Source organism: Montipora foliosa, chromosome 13 (assembly GCF_036669935.1).
Source record: "Montipora foliosa isolate CH-2021 chromosome 13, ASM3666993v2, whole genome shotgun sequence".
Lineage (NCBI taxonomy): Eukaryota > Metazoa > Cnidaria > Anthozoa > Scleractinia > Acroporidae > Montipora > Montipora foliosa.
In genome coordinates, this window is record NC_090881.1 from 4,236,515 (window position 1) to 4,246,917 (window position 10,403).

General features: G+C 35.9%; 1 long non-coding RNA gene across 2 annotated transcripts in view; it reads right to left on the bottom strand.

The window, feature by feature from the left end:
* Positions 1-1,536: 1,536 nt before the first annotated feature.
* Positions 1,537-10,403, bottom strand: part of LOC137983869 (uncharacterized) — a 498,488-nt gene continuing 489,621 nt past the window's right edge. For both annotated transcript variants that reach the window (XR_011119036.1, XR_011119035.1), the window contains exons 3-4: positions 6,331-6,413; positions 1,537-5,741 (exon numbers count right to left, since the gene is read on the bottom strand). This is a non-coding gene — a long non-coding RNA (uncharacterized lncRNA). The remainder of the gene's footprint in view (positions 5,742-6,330; positions 6,414-10,403) is intronic.

Genomic DNA, 10,403 nt, shown 5'->3' on the forward strand with positions numbered 1-10,403 from the left:
CCCTAGCTGGTGAATTCGAATACGCAGCCAAGTATTTGCATAAGAAAGTATAACAAAATATTGTATGTTTCTCGTTCGTCAGAGTTTTCAGAGAGCGCCGTTGAATGCTAACAATTGTGGCGTGCATGGGACATAATAGTTGTGTCAAATGCGAACTATATATCGTACCCGGCTATATTGTAAGCGGTGTGGAGAGATGTCGTATCACAACATTGAAGCGCTTTCGCAACGCGCGGCAGTAACTGAAAATTTATGCTTTTACCAAAACCAGTTCGAAGCATTGCAAACGGATCGTTTTTTCGACTTATTAAGGTCGAACAGACACAACTTTTGCTCGAATCTGAGGGCTTGTACGTTTGGGAATACTTTAAGACACTCGGCGACAGAGTTGACCTCTTTCTTTCGTGCTCCGCGCGTGAATCAAAATGATGACGAAAGTGTTGATGTAAACTGTCAAAAATTGACCAATCAGAGGGTATACCAGGAGCTGGTATACCGGAATGAAGAATTTAAAGAGATGCTTACAGGCAACCTCGTTCCCAGGGTCTCTCAAGCGAGGAGAGACCCTGGTAGGGTCTGGTCACGTGCTTCCGTGACAATTGAAAACACTAGGGAGGGGTCCTCTCTAAACAAGGAATTTGTTGCGTTTGTCGCGTTTGTGGCCTTAATTCATGGCGTTGTAAAGTTCCTCCAAACTCAGCCTCGGCTAAGGCGAGCAATTCTTCAGCGGCCTTCTTGAACAGATTTTTACAATGTAAAACTTCTTTGACTGAACCACACAATCTACAGCAACTTATGACAGACTTATGTATATGTTTTCTTCGGCGTTTGCAAACTATTATCGCCGGACATAGCCGCAGAAGAAGATATGTTCACATACCGCAGGAACGTGAAACTTGGTTTGTTTTGGTGACAACACATTCCGCACTCCCGTAGTCTCAGTATAGACAAAATTCTTACTAAGCCGCCCCTCCCTTCATTGGATAAATTGTCATCTCCCAGATTCTGGGAGACACGTGACCAGACCCTACCAGGGTCTCTCCTCGCTGAGATGAGAGACCCTGGGAACGAGGTTGGCTTACAGGCTCTCCCGCCTCGCCTCGACCCAAGCCCTCACTCGCTTTTCACACGCAGTTCTTTTCGTTTTCTCGACTATCGGAGAGCCTGGAACAGGCTAAGGTGTTATAGAGTATAGAATTTTATAATATTCTGAATTAGCTCTCTAAGTAGAAAGATTCATACCATTATGTTTATTAGAATTGTACTAGGTTCCGTACCGAACTTTTTTTACTTCTAAGTGTAGCTTCTGAAGTGGTGTAGGTTACGTTACGTGCCCTATATTACTCATAATGTGGACAGCATTCCAAAGTTTTATACTGCGAGATAATAATAATAATAAGCTTTATTTAACCAAGGAGCACCTTCAGCAATCTGTTCTCCAAGGTGTCCCAATTACTGCTATTATTTGAGCAATAAAAGTGAGGTTTTCGGTTTTCTACTATACTATGTGTCTAATTATCTTCGTTACCACTGGCCTTACTAATCGCCTGGTCCATCAATGTATATAGGACATATAAAATATTCCGTAAACTGATAACCCTCCGTTACCTACGTACTTCCTCAAAAAATTGTTGAGCGTTATCTGGAAAGAAAACTATTTCTTGTTTAACGGGAAAAACCACTTTTAAACGCAAAGTCCATACAAGCCGCTTCTTTAGAAAAAATACAAAGAAGAATAAACAATTTCACAGACAGCAAATAGCTATCATTCGACTGTAAAATTCACGACTGAGATTCACATCTTTTATTCCTTTCACAGGATAAAAGGACATTCTACTCTTGGTGTGCGCACGCACTTTAAACCGACAGAAACTCTCCAGTTCACTGAGTTCATGCACTTTACCTCCCGTCGCCCTCTGGGGGTCAGGAAAGGCTTCTTCAAAGGCTAAGCCCAGGCCTTCTCAGAACTAACACTTCCCTGAAACCAATATTTGAAGAAAACAACGCACAATTCTAACAAAGAATACGCTACAGGGGTTATCCACATAAGCCTTGTGAACATGCTGTCATCTAAAGTCAGTTTTAGCAAAAGAATGTCGGCTCTAAAAATAAACAAAAAGCGCGCAAAAAGATCTTGCCGTTTATTACAGAGTATCAGCCATCATGCAGTGCCTCATCTCAAATAGATTTTCTTAAACAACAACTGGGATCTTATATAAAACCAGCTTTTGCTGAGAAAATTTTTAAAATCCTCCCCTTATTTCGTATAGAAAAGGGAGATCTTTGAAAGATGTACCCGTTAGAGCAAAAATCTGAGGGTCTTTCAATTTCGTATCTTGACTAATAGAGCGATTTCACTCATGTGACCAGCAGCCATATTGGATTACTAAAACAAAAGAGAGTATTTGAATAAAAATAGAGATCAATTCCCAAAGGATTAGTTTGGTACACCATCATGGCCGCCATTCCTTTGTTTTGGAACACCAACATGACTGCCGTGACGTCATGTAAAAACGCTCTATAGTCCTTTTTTTGATATATCAAAATTTAGCTCGAAAGAGAGGTTTAGAGGACAACGACAAAGGAAAGTGTATGATATGCAAATAGTTTTTCACATTCACTCCAACGTGTTTCTATTGTTTTTTTCCTCACTGCCTCACTATCAAGCTGAATATTTGATATTTCGAAAATGGCCTATAGGATTGGTGTTTCGCCACGTCAAGCGAAGTGACCCGTGATGACTGACGTTTTATGACACCGGAAGTGTTTACAGACGGAAGTCAGTTCTGTCGTTAACCAGATTCATCCGAGACTAGGAGTTAAAGAACTTGCACATGAATGCATTTGTGTGATATATTAAAACGATCATTTATAAACAGCATAACTTGACCTTATTTAAGTCAATCATTTACTTCTTGATTTAAGGATATGTGAGACATTTTGATAGCTGATATTGGCTTGCTCATTTGACGGTTGGCGGTAAAATTATTGCGTTTTTGACGGTTAAATATTTGACCATTTGACGCTTGACGGTTAACCTCTTATAAATAAATCGTTCCATGATTTCCACATATTACTGGGTCGTGAAATTCTCTCAAATCGTCCCACGGTTGTGTCAAAATGTCCCTTCGAAATTTAGTGAAGTTAAAGTACTTAAATTGCCTATAATTAATTGAGTTAATTTATTTTGAAGGAGCGGGAATTGAAATTTTACGGCATACCTAGACTAAGCTGTGATCGCTTATACCAGTATGAGACACCCCAGAACAGATCACTGGAAAAATCGATAAATTCACATGCACATGAAAATTTAGATCATAACATGTAAATAGCATGTAAATTACATTGAAAACGCTGTAAATGAAAGTTTACAGCTAAAATGCCCTGTTGCAGATCTTAGAAGACACTGCAAAGAAGACGTAAATATTGCAGACAAAGTACGTAAAAACTACGTAAATTGCGAACACTCCAAGGCCAAAATCTTGTAAATACCATGTAAATGGCATACACCAGACTTATTCCAACCTGTAAACTCCCTGTAAATATTTCCACTACACTGTATTACATCCTGTGAATCGATGGAACAGACAGGGGTTTGAACCAGTAAAACACTTGTAAATCGAAAAAGTGGGACAGGTTTGACCCTGTAAAAACCAAGTGCAAATTGAAAAAGGGGGACTGGTTTGACCCTGTTAAAAAAAATTGCATATTATATATAAAAAAGAAGACTTAGGTGACCACACAAAAACCTGGTTTAAAAAAAATCCCAAGAAACATTTGACAAGGACACCTCCACTGGCATAACTTTCAATGGCAGCAGATTTTCTACAACATCAAGGTTTGCTACAGTAAATAGATTTATTACATAAACACCAATGAAATACCAAGTGAGCTTTCGCACAAAAACATGATATCTTCACATGTGAAAATATCACTGTTACTATGGTTACATACGAAAATCGCGCCTTTCGATGCCTTTCGTGAAATGATTTACTATTTCATTGGTGTTTATAAATAGAATATTACATGGCCACTTGGAGATACGAAAGTTCTCTTCCCATGTTGAAAAATATTTTTCGACACTCGAAGAGAAATTTCGTATCTCCTCGCGGCCATGTAATATCCTCTATTTATTATATAGATACTGACGAAATACCAGGATTTCTCCTTTTACTAAAAAATCTCATCTTCACTGCGTGCAGTGAACATATCATTTGTACCTTTCACATGTGAGGATATAGCTGTCGCCATGGTAACGAACACGATTAGCCAATAAAACGCGAGCTTCCTCTTCATTGTACGATACTTTTGTGCTTTAATATAATTCTTATCTACTACATTAACATTTTTATTGCAAATTTTACATTATCATGATTTGCTTTTCATAACTTTCATATCTTGTTTCATGTTACACAACATGCGTGTTTTAGTGGTTGGTGAAATATTCTTTCATCATTTCGAAAACGAATAAAACAAGTTGTTTTAAATCTAGACATTTCATCAATATCTATATAATAAACAGAACATTACATGGCCGCTTGGGGATACGAATTTTATCTTCTCGTGCTGAAAGTATCTCGCACTCGTTCGCTTTGCTCACTCGTGACAGATACTTTCAGCACTCGAAGATAAAATTCGTATCCCCGTGCGGCCATGTAAGATCCTCTATATATCAAATACCACATTTTCTTCGCAAAACGATACTCAAATATTATGCTTAGTTTATCAAATATACAATTCTATCAATCCTTCAAATACGAATGAAGTACATGTTAATAATTGAGGTCATCAAGAGATACATGTAGTCTTATTTTCACCGATAAAAATGCATTTCTAACCTTAAACAGATAATAAGTAGATGATAAAATACACTTATAACCTTCATAACCATTAACAGATAATAATTGCACTTACATGTACATTCATTTCATTGTTCATTAATTCTTGATAAACATTAATAAATAATGACTATGGGTAAATTCATTTTAATGCCCATGTAATGGCACAAAACAACAGCCTTAATACTTTATTGGATTTCAAAAGTTGATTAAATGACATATTGGATCTTTACTCAAACATCATTATTAGTCCCTTTCTTTGTGTCGTAATAGCAGCAGACAAATAAAGACTTTAAAGAAAACGACAAAACCTTTCAGTTTATAATACATGTTTCAAAAGAAACTTCTGCCATCTTCAGTTAGTCAGAATACAAACATCAAACATCTGCAGAGTTTTGAACATTGTCACGCCTCATGTTCAGCAAATTTGTTTCTCGTTTTAGATCACGTCTCCACCAGTTTTCAACTCAAGTTAAAAGAGGCTATTTGTATTCAGAGAAACAACCCTCTTTGAATCAACAATTACATTATGTCAATCTAAAACTATCTTTAATTTCATGCAATACTTCATTCAGTTGTTACTATTTTTTCACATAAGCATTTTCTATTTATTATAATTTCAGCTTCCATCGCTTGTATTCTGACTAACTGAGGATGGCACAAGTTTCTGTTGAAACATGTATTATAAACTCAAAGGTTTAGTTGTTTTCTTAAAATTCTTTACTTTTTCTTTGCACATTATTTTAGTCAAACAATCTTTGTCCAAGCAACCTTAACAAATAACTTTTATTTGACTTCCTGTTGTAAAGAATGCCAAACTTTTAAGACTTTACTTGACCACAAAAATGTAATTTTGGCCTTCAAGTACAGGAGGCCAACCATAATTGCTTGATCTTCTGGAACCTTCAAACAGAAGAGCAAACATTTCCTGTCAGGGTTTAATAACCAATTTACTGTAACAGTTACTTGACATAATTATACATAACGAGAATGATTTTGTCGTAACAAACATGTGCTAGCTACTTTGACTTTGTTGGTTATAATGAGAATGTCTTTATAGGGCCTGGCCAAACGGGAAATGTTTGGCATTTAAACAACATCACATATTGTTTGGTGACCAAGCATTTTACCATTCGGCCACTTTGTTTGGTGCTCTTTGATCGTGTTTGGTCGTGTTTGGTAAAATTGAAGGCCACAAAATATTCGATCAAAAACAACAAAAACATTTCTTTTGTTCTCATGCTTGATGGACGAACTTGAGGAGTTTGATCTGAGTTAGATCAAACATGTTTAACCGTTTGGCCACCCACTTCAAGAGCATGTTTGGTCACCAAACAATTTGTTTGATGTTGTTTAAATGGCAAACATTTCCTGTTTGTCAATTAAGGCGCTTATGATGCTCCATTAACTGTCCTAATGCTGTGTAAAGGCTATTGCAAAATGAAATTGGCAAAGTTTTTTTATTGTCAAGATGTGTGTACATTGTACTTACAAAACGTGTCTTCAACTACATTTGTACTCCAACTCCTTTTCTTTTATTTTCTTTCATCTTTGACTATCATAGTCTGACACTTCCTAAATGTACAAAAGGCAGGTGTACCATTTAATAAAAAAAGTAACTAATTAGCATTGGAAAATATTTAATTAATAAACATTTTTGTAGGGCTTCCCAGTTGATTATAATTTTGTTGAGAGTAATTATAGACAAGACTAGTGTTTAAAGTTTGATCTATAATGGAATTAAAAACACTTGCAAGAATATTTCAACCAGTCAGATGCAAAGCGAAGACCAATAGTCTTATTGCAACTTAGTCACTCTACGTGTAGGTTTCCCATACTTAGCAGCAGCAGCTGCATTGGATTGGTTAGCATTCTGACTAGGATATATGACTCAAGTTTATGGTTAATTGACAGGATTGACAGGTACAGTATTTCATTCAGGAAATATTCTGGTGTGTAATTACTTTGGTCTTGTTTGTTTGGCAACATTACAATAAATAGACAAGTTTCATATTCTCACAGATGGACTGGAATCAGCATCAAATAGAGGCTCATGCAGAGGAATGCAAATTATTTTCTTTTGCATCAGCCTCTATTTGATGCTTGATCCAGTCCAACCGTGATAATACTGGTCAATTGAAGACCCCTCTATCAACTTCAAAACTTGTTAGTTACCGGTAGTTTTTGGTAATGAAATGTTGTGATTTCCAGTGAAATTTGGAATAAATAATCACTTGTAATTTTTTTTTCAAAGACGACCAAAATTGCACGAGCCTGTAGGGCTAGTGCACTTTTTAGCCTTTGAAAAAATTTACTCGTGATTATTTATTCTAAATTGCACGAGAAAAATCATGTGATTACCTCTTAATAATATATATGAAAAAAATCGAGATGGTTAAGTAGAAGGAACGCACGCATATCACGCAATCAGGGAAAAACTGTGCCATCCAGGGCACACACTTAATTTGAAAACAAAACACTTCATTGGTTCTGACCAAAGCGTATTGTTTATTAGCCAATCATAATCCAGAATTTTGATGTGTAATTTACACTGTTATTACACTTTTTTTGCACTACGTTACACTTGAACTGCACTGCTCTCAGACAAACAGAATCGAGCAATTTTTTCATGTATATTATTAAACACGGAATATCAATATTAAGTAACAACAATTCTGCATTACAGTGTATCCTACATGTATGTGCAACAAAGCATAGGGAAACTGCTAACAATACATTTATTGGCTGAGAGCAATATTGCTGAAATGGGTTTAAAATTCCCTAAAACTAATTGGAAATAGCAATGTCATATCCCCCAGCAAATCAAGATTTATCCAAGAGAGTTGACAGAAGTATTAATTTTACATGTAAGAAAAAAAATTAGCGAAATAAGTGTTACCGGGCAACGTTTCACCCAGACTGTGATGACATCACTTTCAAGTGACAAAAAGAATCTTTAACCTAGTATAAACTAATTTATATGGTGTGAGGTTATAATTATGGAAACCATTAACACATATTTTTATAGTGTTGTACTTAACATGTATGCAATGTAAAGTATGTTCAAATTAAACAAAAAGTTTTGTGCGGACAGTGTCCAATTGTGTATTGAAGCTTGGTAACTTAGACAAACTAGTTTTCCATTGCATTTCTTCAATACCAAAAAGTTAGTTGTAAGGTCACCAACAGTTTTAATTATATGAATGAAATGATATACATGTATGAAATGAACCATGTATTGAATTGCAGATATGAAATCAAGTGGAGCTATAATGATCCTCGCAGTTATGAACGCAATTTTTGCACTTCAGTAGAGAAGTCTGAAAAATTCAGGACTTCAACGGGGTTTGAACCCATGACCTCACTATGCAGGTGCGACGCTCTAACCAACTGAGCTTAATGAAGCGACTGATGTTGGTTGGTCATTTGTGGGTTCAAGTGTTCCTGTGATGAATGAACCAATGAATGTTCGTGTAATGATATATGAAACAAATCATAATTATGTTGAACTCGTCAAGTGGTGGGGTGGTTTAATGCCACAAACAATACTAGTTTTAATCCAGAACCTAAAAAAATCATGTTTCGCTTGTTCAAGCAAAGCCTTGCTGGGCATCGAACTGTGAGAAAGTTTAACTTTACCTTTGTTATACATTTATAAAAGAGAGCTCAAATTATTTTGTCTCAAGTTGTTAATAATATTAATTTTAAATACAAGGTCGAGAAATTTACATGATTCAATTTACTTTATTCGCCCTCTTTGATTGTTCACTCACTGAGTTCCTGTGCATGTCAATATATAGCTGCCTATTACATCCTGTTTTGGCTTGTATGTCATATAATAAGTTGTATTTGTTTTCTTTTTCTTTTTATTTGTATCTTCATTTCTTGGTATTAATGACTAGTACAATGTAAAATTCTGTTGTGTATTCAATAAAAATAAATAAATATATGTTGAACTGCAGATATGAAATCAAGTGAAGCTATGATCCTTAGTGGCTTCATACATGTAGCTCAGTTGGTTAAAGCATCTCACCAGCGGTTTTGAATGTTAATGGAGTGCTGGCTAGTGTAACTGATGTACTCTGCATTGCACAGATCAAATTGATATAATCATACACCACACATTGCTGGTTAACCTTTTGACACCCAAACGGGCCTAAACCAGCCATACTTAGCATTTTACTCTGTCTAACACCAGATGATTTTACTCATCAATGGGAAACCCCTGCGAGTCATTGGGTTAATTTAAAGGTGGTTTCGGTTCACACAGTTTAACATCTTAACTAATTTTGCAGCTTCTGAACACTGGTGTAAGAATGTGATTGATTTTTTACTCAGATAAGATACTGTTCTTCATCAACTGCATCAGTACTGGTATTAAAGTATTGCATTAAATTTTATACACATATTCATTGTTACATGTACCTGCTGGTCTATTTACTGCTGCACTCATTTCTACAATCATCTTGAATCTGATTGTTTTTTGGCTATAAAAACATTTTAATTTAATTAACAATAATTATATTGATCCAAAATCAATAAATATTACCAATAGTCCAAAACCCTTGACATGTAATATGAATTTCACATACTTGAACTGTGGAGAACCAAATGAGTGGTGATTGTGAAAGATCATAGTTTTGTTTGATGCTTTCATCAGCAAAAGACAGACCTGAACTGAAAAAATTAGGCCTGAATGGGATGTGATAACTGACCTCTGTGATACCGCTGCAACCGCAACGCTCAGGTCAGGGTTTAAATCCTGTTCAGCCCTGAAATATTCAGGTCTATCTTTCACTGCTGCTTAAACAGCAAGCAAAACTGTGTAATGAACTTAGTCTCTCTTCAGTCTAAAACCATATTGCACACTGAAATGGAGCAACATGATCTTTACTGTTGTTATCTTCTTTTGGATCTTTGGTTCTGGAGTGTTAATTTGCATCCAAGGCAAGAATGATGATAACACCAGGACACTACATCAATGAACATGCTGAATGTTTGAGAATAAAATGCTCACCAAAGTTGGAATACAAACATTATCTCTCCAAAACCTACAATTCTGCCGTAGCTTGTATCGTGACTGTACTGATAATTATTGGTTATTGTTAATGGTTTAACTTGTTGTCCTTTGTTATTTATTTTATTTGTTAAAACAATAAGTTGATCGGTTTAACCACGGAATGCGTGTAGCTCCGCCCATCGTGATTAGCCTTTGCTATTTGTGGGCGGAGACAGACTGTACCTTTTTGTATATCTGTTTTTTGTTTTTTGATATAAATACTACAACTACATGTACATTAACCCATTGACTCCTGGGGGTTCTTCATTGATGAGTAAAATAGACTGGCGTTAGACAGAGTAAAATACCAAGTATGGCCGGTTTAGGACGGTTTAGGGGTGAATGGGTTAACCCAACACTAGAGCATTACCTAAAGGTGCATGTACTTAATACAATATCATGAGTTCAACAATCAGATCACTTCAGGGCAAAGATAACTTGTACATGTAATGTAAAATAAACTTATACAAAAAGCAATTATGGTACATGATTGTATTAAAATACCC